The sequence below is a fragment of the Panthera onca genome, chromosome B3 (assembly GCF_046562875.1).
Source record: "Panthera onca isolate mPanOnc1 chromosome B3, mPanOnc1 haplotype 2, whole genome shotgun sequence".
Classification (NCBI taxonomy): Eukaryota; Metazoa; Chordata; class Mammalia; order Carnivora; family Felidae; genus Panthera; species Panthera onca.
Window position 1 is genome coordinate 49,348,372 of NC_138344.1, and position 16,550 is coordinate 49,364,921.

Sequence of the window (16,550 nt, forward strand, 5' to 3'; positions counted from 1 at the left end):
CATGAGTCAAAGTATTTAACACCCACTCGTGGTTTTATACAACACACATGTTTTGAGTATCTCCTGTGCTTAAACTGCTGTGTTAGGATACCATGGATAATTATTTACTTCAACATTTTATTATAAAAATTTTCAACCTTAGAGAAAAATGTAAATAATTTCATAATCAGCAACTGGCTTATGTAATTACACATCTAAACGCATTTATTCTTCTATTTATTCATCAATCTATTTGTTGTCTCACCTAAACACTTGAGTATACATATCAGAAACCACAAAAGGTTTTGAGCAGGGACATAATAAAACTTAAGCTGCCTGTTATGAAAATGTTTTCTATTAAAATATGGATGTGGTGGTGTTGGTCCTAGTGGTTATGCCCTTCTTACTGCCTCTGTCCTTCCTTCTCTTAGTTTTAGGAGAATCAGTCATTGATGGATGGGAAGGGTAGAGAATTTCTATAAGGTAGTTGGAAGAGATTAGGATTGGGCTGAACTACATAGGCATGCTTTCATACACGTACTACAAAGATGATACTGGGATGTGATCATGTGACATAGGGCTACTTAATGTTTCTAGGCCTAATTTATCCAGAGCATCATTTCCAAAGTGGGCAACTACTGTGATAGGAGTTTTATCTCTCTCTATATTTTTGTCATCTTTGCAATAGCCCTTTGGATTGTAATTACTCTTCTCATTTTTCTGAGTCTCAAAAAATTTAAGTCACTTGCTTGAATTATTTGGCTGGGAGATGGTACCACTGAACTCAGACTCTAGAAACAATGTTCTCTTTCCTTCATTGGCTTTTGTCCAGAGCTGACATTTATTCTAACACTTGTAAGCCACAGTGCTTCAGAAGTGTTATAAAAGCAAAGGAAATCAGAACAAATGATACCTCTTCTAATAGACAAATAATAGGATCCCACAGTCACATGGTAGCAATTATCCAATGTTCCTTTTGGTCTGTGGACATTGGTGAGGAGAAGATTTTCCTCTTGGGCATTCTGCTAATTTGCTATTGCTGGCACAGATATGCACCTCTCTCCTGGCCTGGCCTCTGATGATCTGATTGGCTTCTGTTCACCAATGGTATACTTTCTTCCCCTCGCCCCTCCCCCCCCCCCACGCTTTTAAGGCAATTGTTGCCCTTCCTGGCCCACCCATGGAATGTCTTGAAGATTTCCCAACCTCATCAGGGACCAGGTGCTTTCCCAATGCTCATATCCTAACAATAGGAATTCAGATTAGGGACTTGCTTCTTGAAGCCAATCCTCTCAATTTATGTGTCAACTTTGGTGGTAAAAGGTGGAAAAAAAAACGAGAGATTGTTAATTCTGAGAGATTTACATATGTCTCTTTTTAAAAGAATAGTGATGAAAAATATATAAAATTTACCATCTTAACCATTTTTAAGTGTACAGATCACTAGTGTTATATATATTCACATTGTTGTGAAACAGATCTCTATAATGTGTTAATCTTGCAAAACTAAACTATGCCCACTAAACAGCTCCTTAGTTTTCCTTCTCCTCAGTCCCTGACATCCTGTTTGTATGACTACCTTAGATACCACACATAAGTGGAATCATGCAGTATTTGGGCATGATTTGGGACTTTTTGTGACTCACTGACTTCACTTGATATTTGTCCTCAGTGTTCAGCCATGTTGTAGCATGTGACAGGATTTACTTCCTTTTTAAGGCTGAATAATATCTCACTGTATGTATATACAACATTTTGTTTATCCATTCATTTGTCAATGGACACTTGGGTTGCTTCCATCTATTGGTTATTGTAAATAATAAGATCATGAATAGGCATGTGCAAATATTTTTTTGATATCCTGCTTTCAAGACTTATGGATAGATACCCAGAAGTAGGATTGTTGGATCATATGGCAATTATATTTTGAATTTTGGGGGAGAACCTCCAGGCTATTTTCCATAGTGGCTGCATCATTTTACATTCCCACCAACAGTGCAAGAGTGTTCCAATTTCTCTACATCTTCACCAACATTTGTTATTTTATTTTTCAGTACTAGCCATCCTAATGGGTGTGAGGCAATATATGATTGTGGTTTTGATTTGCATTTCTCTAATGATTAGTGATGTTGAGCATCTTTTCATTTGCTTATTGGCCATTTGTATATCATCTTTGGAAAAATGTCTATTCAAGTCCCTTACTAATTTTTAATAGATTTAATTTGTTGTTGTTGAGTTCTAAGATATATTTATATGTTGTGAACATTAATCTTTTCTCAGGTATATAATTGCAAATGTTTTCTCCCATCCTGTAGTTTGCCTTTTCACTCTGTTGATTATGTCCTTTGATCATATTTACCTCTGTTTTGAAGATGAGCTTCTATGCTAAGTACAAGAAGAACTTCTCAGATTGGACTTATCTATCTCTGGTATAGCATCTACATTTAACTATCACTTAATTAAAGTCTTTAAAAACAGGTACTGTGTACCATTCAACTCAGTACCCATAGTGCCCAGATCAATAAGTGTTTAAAATAAAAATGAAATTAAATTAGTTTCTCCCTTAGTTTTCATTTATATACACAGGTTTTCTTCACCCAGGGTCAACTTCCTCTCTTTTCAAGGAGTTTCAGAGCAAGCCAGTTCATCAGTTAGGCCTTGAGTGGGAGGATTTCAGCAAGAAGGACTGTTAGGAAGAGGAAGTGGTCACCATCCATTTCCATTGGCAAAGCATTTTCTAAAGTCTGCAGATATTTAGGGTCAGGAAGGGTACCAAGGTATAAAGAACACTGGGCAGAAGTCAGAAGTTTTGGATTAATTCAAGAGATGCTACTCACATAGGATGGGATCTTGGGCAAGTCATTTAAGTCTTTCAGGAAATTTGTTTCCTTGCCTTTAGATGAAAGTTTTGGGGGCATCTGGGGTGACTTAGTAGGTTGCATGTCTGACTTTGGCTCAGGTTACAATTTCACAGTTTATGAGTTTGAGCCCCACATTGGGCTCCTTGCTGTCCAGGGCAGAGCCTGCTTCATATCCTCTGTTCCCCTCTCTCTCACCCTCCCTTACTCATGGTCTCTCCCAAAGATAAATAAGCATCTAAAAAAATAAAATGAAAGTTTTGAGCTCTACAGTCTCTTTCAGTTTTCATGATTAATCTGTAATTCTCATGGGCATTTCCTAATTGTTCATGGAATTGAAGTGTCAACTTGCCTTTTCATCAGATTTGGTATTCTAGGAATTTCTGAACTTATCTGTAATCTCTCTTTTACATTTCCAAAGAGGAAATAGCCAAAGTAGCTAGGGCAACTATTATCTCTTAGTAATCTTGATATGAATTCTTATGATATTTGTGATACAGCAGCCCTTTATAAAAGAACACTAATATTATTTAGTTAATTTACTTAATAACTACCAATCATGTAGCTTTACAAGGAGCTTAGGGGATAATAAATTAATACTAATTATGGCCTCATTTTCATTTCTTTATTGACTCTGGCAAACACTAATCATGATTTTGCACTAGGTTAGCATTTGTTTACTTCACAGATTTTAAGATGGCTGGAGGGACTGGTTAAGTTTCCATATAGAGTTGGTGTTGATAGATTGAATGACTTTTTTCTTTGCCCCTCAAATATTGGAATATGTGTGTGTTTGAAATGTCCCAGAAGTCTAGAAGTGTTTCATGATTCATTTAAAAGGGCTATTAGATGGAAAGCAGAGAGTCCTTAGCTGTAGTTGCTGTTCCCAATGGGATCCTGCTGCCATCAATTATATTAGGGAAGAGTGCAAAGTCATGGCACGTCATTGCTAAAAATAGTCCAGACTGTAGATCAACTCCAAATCACTGCTTATGCTGCAGCTACATACCCAGGCTTGTTTTGCTGCACCTGAGTCTAGGGAATCCTGAAGCCAGGCATTCAGTCACATCTCCCCTTCACACTGCCCCAGCAGACCCCACCACTCCATACACCTACCACACCCTCCCCACTATGCATACACCACACACAATACCACCCACACAAATACATAAAATACACCACACACACACACACACACACACACACACACACACACCACATACAGCACATATACAGAGGAACTGAGAGATGTAATGCTTCACTGAGCATTTGTGTGTGAAATAAGAGGCCCATGAGCAAGAGCAGCTGATTAAGGCAACTAAGTTGCTGTCGGACACATAGGCCTCCCTCCTTCACCTTCCTCTCTGGCCTCTCTCCTCCACCTTTCTGTATTTGTTCCTGCTTTGGCTCTGTTCCCCAAGTCTTTGTCACCACACCACTCAGAGTCTGACTGAATTCCCTTTCAGAATTAAAGGGTCTTTGTGCTGTAAAACACTCCAACACAGCCTGGTGTGAATTATGATGTATTCAGGGGCAGCCAGAGGCCAACTGGGTTCACTCTCCTTCTGTGATCCTCTCAATGCTGCATCTGGCTATAGCAGTGCTGCCTGACAATTTCGTTTTCCTTGAGTGACTGACACTTGTCCTAGGAGTTTCATCAGCTAAGTCCTTCTCTTGTACTTAAGGGCAATGTTTTTGGGAGCTTAGAATAAGTGGAAGTCTTCCTAGAAATTTTAACTCCTCGTCATTTTGATCCAATGCACTACTGGTTCAGCTTTGTGGGTTTTGGGTTGGTTGTGCTGGTGACAGGTGAGAGATTAAATGTCATCTAGGGCATGAAGGCAGTCTCACTCTGCATTAATTCATTTATCATATATCAAGCAAGGGAAGGTAGGGGTGAGACTCAGGGCACTTTGGAAAAATTCTGTACTTTCTAATTTCACCATTTCTATACCCTCAAGTCAGTTAGGGAGAGGTGGGGTGAGTTTTAGCCAATTCTATACAGGTTCTGCATAGATGACATATTAGTTTCTTAGGGCTGCCATTAACAATTACTATAAACTCGGTTTAAACCATCAGAAAATTATTCTCTCACAGTTGTGGAGGCTAGAATTCCAAAATCAAGGTGTTAGCAGGTCTTTACCTTCTCTGAAGGCTCTAAGGGGAGAGTCTGTTTCTTTCCTGACTTTCTTTTAGTTTCTGGTGTTGCCAGCAATACTGGGGGTTTCTTGGGTTATCGATGCATTACTCCAATCCCTTCCTCTGTCGTCACATGGCATTCATCCTGTGCATCTCTGTCTGTGTTTCTGTTTTATCTTTTTGTAAGGACACCAGTCATATTGATTTAGGGCCAATCCTAATTGAGTATGACTTCATTATGACCTGAATATATCTGAAAGATCTTGTTTCCAAATAAGTTCATATTCATAGGTAGTGTGTGTTAGAAATTCAACATATTTTTGGAGGGGTACATAATTCAACTCATGACAGATAGGTTGGCAGGTGAAACTGGCATCCACAGTCTTGGAGCTTCTCTCAAAACCTATGCAACAAAATGCAACAAAAACAGTTGCATTTCTTCATATCAAGATTTATTAAACTTCTTGGATCTGTGGGTTTATAGCTTTTTATCAAACATGGAAAATTTTTGGCCTTTATTTCTTTAGATATTTTTTCCATCCACCCTATCTCTTCTATCCTTCAGGGACTCCAATTACATGTATATTAGGCCACTTGATTTCCGCAGCTCATTGATGCTCTGTTGATTTTTTTTCTGTTTTGTTTTCTTTCTGTATTTCATTTTGGATACTCTATTGCTATATCTTCTAGTTTATTAATCTTTTCTTTTGTAATAGCTCATCTGCTTTTAATCCCATGTAGTATATATTTCATCTTGGACATTATAGGTTTTATCTCTAGAAATTGTATTTGGGTCATTTTGATATTTTCTGTATCTTCACTTACCACATTCAATCTATCTTCTATCTTCTTGAACATATAGAATAGAGTCATAATAACTTTTACTATCCTTACCTACTAATTTATTACCTATGTCAGTTCTCCATTGGTTTCAGTTGATTGGTTTGTTGTTGTTGTTGTTCTGGATTAAAAATTGTGAATTTTTAATTGTGTGGTGCTAGATATTTGTGTATTCCTATAAATATTTTCAAGATTTGTTGTAGAACCCAGTAAAATTATTTAGAAACAGTGTGATCCTTTCAGATCTTGCTTTTAAGTTTTGTTATGTAAGGACAAGAGCAGCATTTAGTCTAGTACACGGTTTCTTAACCTTGTCACTATTGACATTTTGGGTTGGGTAATTCTTTGATTTGGAGGGCTGTTCTGTGCATTGTAGTATGTGTAGAAGTATCATTGGTCTCTATTTGCTATATACCATTAGCTTCTCTTCAGTGTGATGACCAAAATGTCTCCAGACATTGCCAAATGTCCCTTGGGAGGTAAGATTGCCCATGATTAAGAAGTATTGGTTCAGGGCTAATCATCTTCCCGCCCCTCCCCAGGCCAAACTTTTCTGAGCACTCTATCTGGTGTTTTGGGTATCATGAGGTTTTCCACTTTGGGAAGTTGGAACAGGAACTATTTCTGGCTCTATGTGAGACCAAAGGGTTTTTCCCTCTAACCATCTTGGGTGTTTTATCCTGGCTTCAGGTGGTTTCTTACTTAAAACTCAAGGAGGACAGTGCAGATCTCCAGAGTACTCTTAACTCTCTGTCTCTGACTGTCTCTGTTTCTCTGAGAAGCTCTGTCATCTCTAGTATTCTGCTCTGTGAATTTTAGGTGCCTTGGCTTCCCAGCCTTCCAACTCTGTCTCATTAACTAAGAAAGTCAGCCAGGATATGTCTATGTCCTCTCTTTTTGTATCACAACCAGGAGACTTTAAATAAAAACTTAAATGCTTATTTGTTTATTTTGAGAGAGAGAGAGAGGGGGCGGGTGGCAGAGAGATGGGGAGAGAGAATCCCAAGCAGGGTCTGCACTCTTAGTGCAGAGCCTGACGTGGGGCTCAAACTCACAAACAGGAGCGAGATGATGACTTGAGCCGAAATCAAGAGTTGAATGCTTGACAGTCTGAGCTACCTAGGTTGCCCCAGATACTTTCTTGAAGGAGTAAGTTTGGTGGGCAATCATAGAGCTTACCTCACTTGTTTCATTTCTCAGTGATTATTGTCCTTTCAATGCCTGAGGTCTAAAGTTTTGAAAAATGTTTTTTTAGTGTATTTCATCTTTTTTAGTTGTTTTAAATAGATATAAATCTGATCTGTGTTACTACATTGTGGGTGGAAGCAAAAGTTAAAACTATTCCATTTTAACACACAGACATATACAGAGTGCATATATGTGTAATGGTATGGGTACACACATATGGAGTATACTTTTCAATGTTTCTTGAAACTCTAATCTTGGCTTATTGCTCTTTTTACTTGGTAGCTATGTCGTCCAATGTACCTGTGACCATTTAAATCTAAATAAATCAAAACTAAGAAAATTAAAAGCTCAGTTTACTTTGCAACAGCCATATTTTAAGTGTTCCATAGCCACATATGTCTGACGGCTACAGTATTGGGCCATCACATTTCTATCATCACAGAAATTTATATTGGGCAGTGTTGTTCCAGAGTCTATTTGGAAGAAATAATTCAAGCTTGTGACTGTAAGTATTACTTGTTCTCTAAGAACTCCAAATCTGTATTTTCACTGTGGATGTTTTTCCAACATTCCAGATCTGCATATCTAACACCCATATATCTCTACATGGCTTCTTAAACACATTTTTGTCTTAAATTAAACTTACCAGGGTCTTTCTTCTGCTCAGTTATGACCTGATTTTCCCTCTTAGTGAGTGGCATCATCCACTGCCACCCAATTACACAGGCCAGAAACTGGACATTTTGCTCTCATTTAATGTCTCATCCTATCAGTACTGAGTTCTATCATCTAAAAATCTCTAGTAGCCACATGCTTAACTATAGCACCCCTTTTCCTGCCTTTGTTAAGGCCCTGTCTGCTTTGTGCCTTGATTCCTGTGTAGGTCTGCTAACTGAATTTTTCTCTTTCCAACTTCATGCCTCCAATGAAAGTGCCTCAGTGCTACCTAACTTCAAGGATGTGAAAGAGTGTGATCCTACTAAGCTCCTGGAAGGAAGAGAACCAGACCTATTGGTAAGTGTCACTAATGACTATCAAAGAATGTAAGAAGATAACTACCAATTCATTATTTTTATATCCCTAATTTTGAATTTATTTTTCTTCTAGATCTGGAGAATGGGTTGCCTCCAACTATTTATTAGACTCCCTTGTGTTTAATGTCACTCATCCTTGGCTTAGCTAGCTTGTATATGCAATCAAGTTATCATCACTTTATTAAGTGTGGTGGAGCTTTCTAACCACTCTGTGAAAAGAAACAACTGATATTATTTGATATTCAGGTATCTGCCCTAGAGGATTTTAAGTTGATTTTTCAGCACTTAGCACAGAGCTTGAAACATAAAAGTATTCAAAATGTTTCTTGAATAAAGTGAATGTGCTTTGCATATTAAATATTAAGTATTTTATCCTCCCAACTTTACTTTAATAATAGATCTTTTTTTAAAAAACCACCCCTAGAGAAAAGCATGGAAAGATTGAAATATTGACACTGATTATTTCAAGAGGTAGAATGGAGGGAAGGGGAAGTTTTTAACTCTTTTTTAAAAAAGATTTTTCTGTATTTTTTTTAATGTTTATTTATTTTTGACAGAGAGAGTGTGAGCTGGGAAGAGGCAGAGAGACACACACACACAGAATCTGACGCAAGCTCCAGGCTCCGTGCTGTCCTTTGTGGGGCTCCACTCACAAACCATGAGATCAAGACCTGAGCTGAAATCAGACACTTTAACCAACTGAGCCACCCAGGAGCCCCTCTCTGTATTTAAAAAAAATTTTGTTTATTTATTTTTGAGAGAGAGAGAGAGAGAGAGAGAGAGAGAGAATGAGCAGGGGAGGGACAGAGAAAGAGAGAGACACAGAATCTGAAGCAGGCTCCAGGGTCTGAGCTGTCAGCACAGAGCCCAAAGCGGGGTTCAAACTCATGAACTGCCATGAGATCATGGCCTGAGCTTAAGTCAGATGCTTACCTAACTGAGCCACACAGATGCCCCTTTCTCTGTATTTTTAAATTTATTACCCAAAGCAATGTATTTAATTTAATAAATCCAGGGAGATGAAAACAATAATAATAAAAATTCTCCACATTCCAAAACAAAACTAGAACAAACCGCTAATGGCAGCTGGGTTGTGAACTGATTAGATGGGGATCCAGGCACTTTCTGGAGTTAAGACTATGGCTAGATAATAGCTCTAAAAAGAAAAACAGGGAAGACAAGGAAGGGAAAGGATTCAAGTAATGGAAAAGGTGTACTGATGGTTGTAACCACTCAATTCTGCAATTATAGTTAGAGAATAGGCACACACAATATGCAGACAAATGGATATGGCTATGCTCTTATAAAAATTTATTTACAAAAATCAGTCAGCGGGCTGGATTTAGCTCATATGCCACCATAGTTTGCTGACTTCTGTATCAGAGGAAAGGAAGGATTGAGGTAAAGTTGGCAGTAATCTGGGATTTGACCAATCAGGCCTGCCTGGAGGAAAGAAGTTCTTTGCATTCAGGGGCTTCCAGTGATAAGTATTCTGGTTCCCTGTGATGCCTCGTGCTATATTACTATGAGCTACTGAGACCAAAACTGTGAGTTTCCTTCCATTAGCCATATTAATAATCATACCTCTTTGGGAAGGTGTGTGACTAATAAATTCAGTCAAAAGTTAAATATTTCAACTAACATAACTTACTTTAGATATTATATACAAAGGTGAATTTAGTTATTACCATCATAACCTCAAACAGAGAGCTGATGAGTAGAATGGGCCAGGCCAGGTCAGGCCAGGCCAGGCCAGTGGGAGTCTACTTCATTTCCTTGTGTCTTTCAAGGTGCTTGTATCATCCCTTCATTATGTCTGTGGCTTTGCTGACCTCCTTGCAAAACTCACTGTTTGAATTCATTCTTGATAATGCTTTTTTCTTTTGGGCCATTTCTTGCCTGCTTGGTCTCCATGCAAGGCAGGGCCTCTCTCTTGCTTCCTTTGCTCTTCCTCCTGCTATTGGGACTTTAAGTTATCAGCCTGTCAATGGCTCTATCATTAGCACCCTTGATGTGTTATTTCTGTTGTGTAGATGCTTTCTCATTGCACTCACTTTGTGAGTCTTTATTTTCTGCTTCTCAGGACTATGCAGGCATGCATATAGAGGATGGTCCTGGAGTTGCCTTCCTAACAAAATCCATGAAAAGTATAGGGCCCTTTCTCTCAGTATAACCTTTAATTTTGGGGTAAAATAGGAGTCTGGGCTCATATTAATGGGCTGTCAGGGCAAAAGAAAGACTTTCATATATATTATCCTTATGTCTTGGATATTTTCTTGCCTCTTTATTTCAAAGCAACCTTGAAAGATGAGAAGATCAGAGTTTCTCAGTGCCCTGAGTGTTAACATCTGTGGAAGAGCTGTTTGGTTGTATTTCTTTACTGCAGTTCCTATAGCTGTTTCTCCTGTCTAATGCTCCCTTGCAGGGGTGAACTTAAGAAGATGAAGTGTTCTGACACCATCATGCTGAAGCCCAGTAGAGGGCCCTCAGAGTCTTTTTTTTTTTTTATGCTAGAATATATCCTGCTGTGGATTCTGGCTCTGTTAGGGTCATTAGAGAACCTCACCCACCCAGAGAAGGTCCTAACAGAGGTGGAGAAAATTTTGTTGTATGGAATGATGTGTCATGAGATTTTAAAAATGTTCACCTTCCAGGAGAGTTCCCACTGCTGATATTATTTACACATCTATTGATATCTTTGTTTGCACTGAAATCACATGGTATCTTAGTTGTCAACATAAACTGAGAAGTAATAATGAAATATTAACCAAACTTTTTATGCTTGTGCTCTGGATTGTTCTATCTATGGGCATTAAGCTAAAAGGTTCATAGCACTATGTTGTAGATAAACTTGGATGAGAATAAATATTTTACAAATGTAGCATCAGAAGATTTATGAAATGGCCTTTTTGGGACTGATCCAAGTACCTGACCAAAGAGAAGAATGGCCTGATTGAAGTGTGTTCTCTCATCCTAATGTTTGGAAATAGGCATGAGAGCACAAGGTCCCAGAGTTCTCAGTTAGCTAAGCAGCTAATGTCGGCCCAAGAAGAGTATAAACTCGGTTCAAAAGCATTCCATTCAGTCTTGGGGAAGAGGTAAGACTCTTTCAGGTTTCCAGTGTTGGCCATTAAACTTCATTTCATAGGTCTTGACTTTACAAACTTGAGTACCATGCCATGAGTGTTTAATTTAGTCAACCTCATTAAGAGTGACAAGAAAACTAGAAATAATTACAGATAATAAGAAGGCTACATTTTCTGTCTGTATTCAGGAGCAGTCATGAATAGGATACGAGGACACATAAAGGACTGCAGTTGAGGATCTGGTGAAATAAATATCAAGGAATGGAGAGGTCCCTTGAGGGGTTGGGAGAACCTACTGTTTTGGGGTTGGGCCCTACATGAAATATGTGGGAGGAAGACTTTTCCCAGCATGGAAGCCCAATCCAAACTTCTGATGGGATTATGGGTATCTACAGAGTATTATGGGGATTACTGGAATCTAATTCTCATAAGAATCATGGAAGAAGCCCATGGGGTTGAGCCACATATGTCCTTGTGCCCAACTCCATCCACTTGAGATATGCCTCAAAATCTAAATATAGGACCCTGGTGGGGTCTTTTATGAGGCTAGGGTTTTCCTGAGAAAAAAACTCTAGACTGAGTGAGTGAAGGAGGCAGGGTCTATCTTCCAGAATAGTGAAATGACAAGAGCACTAGCATCTTTTGGTCCTAGGGTTTTTAGACTTGCCTTTGCTAGTTTGCAGCAATGTAACCTTAAACAATTTACCTTTCTGTGTTTCATCTTCCTTTTTTTTCTAGAAAATTAGGGAGTAGTATTCCATAAGTTCCAAGATACCTTCTAGGGCTAGGTAAGGATTTGAAGAAAAAAATAAAAACTAACTAGCAAGGAGAGGTATGACTTCTTCAAATATGCCCCGGATGATCACTGGCTAGCATGGCCCCTACTGAGTACTCTCCTTTGCTTTTTTGGAAGTTAGTTGATTCCTATGTTATTGTTTTCCCCCTCTGTCTAAGCCAAGCCCTTCAGGTCTGAAATTTGGGGGAATTGTTGAACAAATGTCTCCTCCCAGTCTCCACAAATTATGGCTTTGAGTGAGTTCGATTCTTTTGGTCAAAACTTGCCAGTTATCCTTCATGCTACAGCCTATTTCAGGATCTGTCATCTAGCTGGTTGTAGTCATTCCTTGACTCTCTTTTATAGACCAGGTCAGCCTATACTTTGTCAGTCAGTGGGTCTAATGAAGGCACAAATGCAAAAGGAGCCTTTATATGAGGAATAGTAAATATGTGACCCATGGGTTTCTCCTTCTGCTTCTGAGCTCATGACAACCTCAGAGTCCTTCTCAGCACAGTGTTTGAATCAGTAACTCCAGATTAAAGTTGGCTTATTAAATGAAACATGTGTCATCCATAGTCTTTATCTTAGTATTGCAATGACACCTCTGCCAATTTTGTTTAACTGTGTATTCCTAAAGCATACTGATTACCGGCCACAGGGAACCTAGTCTTCCAGAGCCCTCACTAAGATTTCCTGTATTCCCATCACCACATAGCCATCTTTGTTTTGTTATTGTCTATGTATGAGAATGATGCCTATCCAGTCTTCCATATGACTGTTAGTCCTTATCCCATGGGAAAACACACCTCTTCCACTTGCAAATATCTGTCAAAGGCCAATTACTATCAATACATAGCAGCTGGTGAGAGAAAATATGCTACCAAATGGTTTCCACGGTTTCAGTAAACTCTCATGAAATGTTCTGTTATAGAAGATGGTAATTTCAGTAGAATCCAATGACCCTTCTGTTGTATAGACTGCAAATGTTTAGTATTCATATATACTAATAAAAATATCTGAAAAGCTGTTTTTTTCATTTGGAAAAATTTCCAGACGTCATTTCAACATTACTATATGGAACACAATCTTGTTTTCAGGAAAGAAACTCAACTTAAGGTCAATTCTGACCTGTGCTTACTTGGAATCAAAGGATTAAAAAGCTAGTCTAAAAAATTTTGTTTCAACAATAATAAATATAGCATTATAGATGTCAGCTGCTTATATTGGATAAAGCAATACCCTCAAACTAACTATACTGTGAGTTTACCTCTTTCCCTTATAGGCATACACTTTTTAAGAATGTCTTTTGCAGTCTGCCATAAGGTATATTTGTATATTAATTTTGAATAAAGTCATCAGGAAAAGAATAGTTGGTACCTGATGGACAAATATAATTAAAAAAATCTTCTCTTAACCCAGAAATCCTCTTCACAAAGGTAATAGAGAAAGAAAACACATTTGTTAATGAATAAGCATTAGCCAGAATGTGCCACATGTGACAGGCAATTTGTTAAGAAATTGCAGATTGAAAAGAATCACACCCCCTTACAGAGTCAAGCAGATATGAACCATTACATATATGTTTTCAAGATAAACAATAACTGATTCTTAAATAAGAGGACTTGACAACACCATTTGTTACACATAATTCATGCTAACTTTACCTGGAAATTGGGGTGACCATCTGTGTTAGATAAATTGCTTTATCTAGAGAAAAATAAACTTCTTATCTCTTTATATCAAGAGGTAGTTCTGCAAATTTGAATATGGTGCCCACTCAAATTTGGCCCCTACTCTCTAACAGAGAGTGGGAGATGGGGGTGCTATCTTCTTTGATGTTCAAACAGATGGTTCCTTTTTAAAGTTTATTTATTTATTTTCAGAGAGAGAGAGAATGAGTAAGACAGGGACAGAGAGAGAGGGGGACAGAGGATCCAAAGTGGGCCCCATGCTAACAGCAGAGCGCCTGATGTGGGGCTCGAACTCAGGAACCATGAGATCATGACCTGAGACTAAACCCAGGTGCCTCCCCAACTCCCCTAAAAAAGAATGGTTCAAACAGATCATAAAATAGACAAAAGACCAGCTGACAAAGGCCCATTTGGTCTTCAAAAGGATTTGTATACATTTCAAAGAGCTGAGAAAGTACTTATAATTTCAATTTTTTAAAGGTAAATGCTCAAGGAGAAAGGAAGAGAGGAAATCTCTTCCCCTTATTTTCAACAGGGAGAATCAACTTATTTTTCATTTGTATTTGTGTTCACTCATCTAAACATTTGAGTAAGAGGAATCTAAGAAGACTGAACAGAGCTGTAGGAGCCAAAATGGTGAAAGAAAAGAATGTACCTAGAAAATGGGAGACCAGGTATGTGGCTTACCCTTATACACCCAAACATTTCCTGGCAGTAAAGAGCTCTATTTGCCCAGGAAGGAAATGGAAACTCTAGGGATTAAAGGTGGTATAGAAGGGATGAGAAACTAGTTTCACTGAAGCCCAGCCCACTGTTCTTTACATTCTTCTTCCCAAGCCTGTGAGCTGGAACTATTATTTAGTTGATTTCTTCCTGTTGATATTGAAGACATTTAATTATGCAGCTCCTTTCCATCTTTTCTATGTTTATTGTTCACTTTGTCCCAGTTTTTCTTCAAACCTCAGCTTATTACAGGTTTTAGCCAACATCATACCATTTTAAAAATAATTCTAAGAACTCTTTTATATTCATACTTAATGAGGCATCTTATTTCCAACTTTTCTACTTTTTTTAGAGATTCTGGGGTCATCAGAGAACCTCCAGGGCACCTACATTTGTCCCTCCTTATTTAGTCTTCTTTTTCCTGTTCTCATTTTGAAAACAATCTCATATAGCACTTATTTGAATATGTTTATTATTTAAGTCAAGATTTGATACTAGAGAATAAAAATTATTTTAAAAATCTTCCAAATTTGTGAGTCACTTTCTTTTCTGGAGACCAGAGTAAAGAATCAATTTTACCTTTCTTTTGAATGTCTTGGAATTTGGCTTCCCAGGTGGTATATATTCTTGACTGTATCAACTTCCACTTTTGCCAGCTGTTGCAAAATCCAAGACTTTCCCTGAAGGGTTTGACATTTCTATTTAACCAAGTCTTTATTTCCTATTAGAAAAGCAGTTTCATGGGTTACTTTCTATACTTTCAGAGAGAAACACATTTTGGAAGCAAAGTCCAGACTTTCACAGATAGGATTTGACCAAACGAGGTGTCTTGATTATTAATCACCTACATCACTTGTAGAACATGTACTTAAAAAGTTAGTAATCTATATCAAGATTTCTTTACATATTTTTTCAATTCTCTATGTGATCTGTGGTATAATTATAGATTATATACTGCACCTTACAGCCCCATATTTCCTAAAACCAAATGCTCTGCAGCTTCCTTCTACTCTCCAATGTATATATTTTCTTGTAGGTGTATATTTCCTTGACAATAAGATTTATGATGTATTTCTCCTAATCAGCTGTTTTACTTAAATCTGGTCTCTATTTCCTCTGCTGTATTCCAGCTGTGTCCTCCTAACTAATCTTGATGAAATCTGTTGGGGAGATTTACTGCTTTCTACCTCATAGTCCACTTGTTTTAATACATTTTTTAAATCATGCTGAAACTTCTATAATGGACAGAAATTGTCTTTGTATTTATTTTTCCCTATGGTGCCTGTCATAAGGTTTGATACATAGGTGGGTGATAACCATAAATAAAAGAGTGAAGATAAAGTCTGTTAGTACCAATTATGAATTAACATAAGACCAATATTTGAAAATATTTTTTTTATTGTTAAGCTGTAATAGAGTAATCAGGGAAATAAGGAAACAGGATACTTAATTTAGAAGTGAAAACAGGACAAGTAGACCAAAATTAATGGACAACTCAGAGACAAAGATCAAACAAGAGTAGTGTAGGTATGTTTATAGGAATCAGAAACAACAACAAAAAGGAAATATATATAGGACAGAGTGATTTATAAACCAAAACTAGTTTAGAAGGACTTTTATAATTGGTTATTTTATCTATGAATCCATGTATGAGTAACACATGAGGCAATAGTGAGTGGAGTTCTTATCTACCACCCTCATGATTCTGAGCAGAATTATGTCTGATAATCCCATGCTTTGGACTCTAGCTTCTCAGCCTTTGAATATATATTGTGGCTTATTTCAATGGTAAGTGGGACAGAAAAAAGGTACTTTTATTTATTTCCTTCATTAGGAGGATGGGAAAATATCCTGAGTTTAAAAACTGATTTTTAGAAAAAAAAACAGAAGCAAACAAAATCTTCCTTTGAATATTCAATGAAGTTAAGGCCTTAGTAAACTTTGTTTGGTTTAAATTTGTTATGAGCATATAGTAGATTACTTGAACTGAGGTGTATCTTCCAGTGATGGGCATGTTCTGCCAGGCACTTAACCTGCCTCTTTATTAAAATGATTACTAAAATAGCTCAAATTCAACAAGACATTTAAAGCAAGTTATAGGATACAAATACAATGTAAAATAAAGTGTCTTCACTTTTGAAGGATTTTGTCCTTTTTAGGTGAAGTTAATCATGGGTAGTATCTATGGAAGTATTTTGGGAATTAAAGGCCTTAGCTCTTAAATATAAATCCTA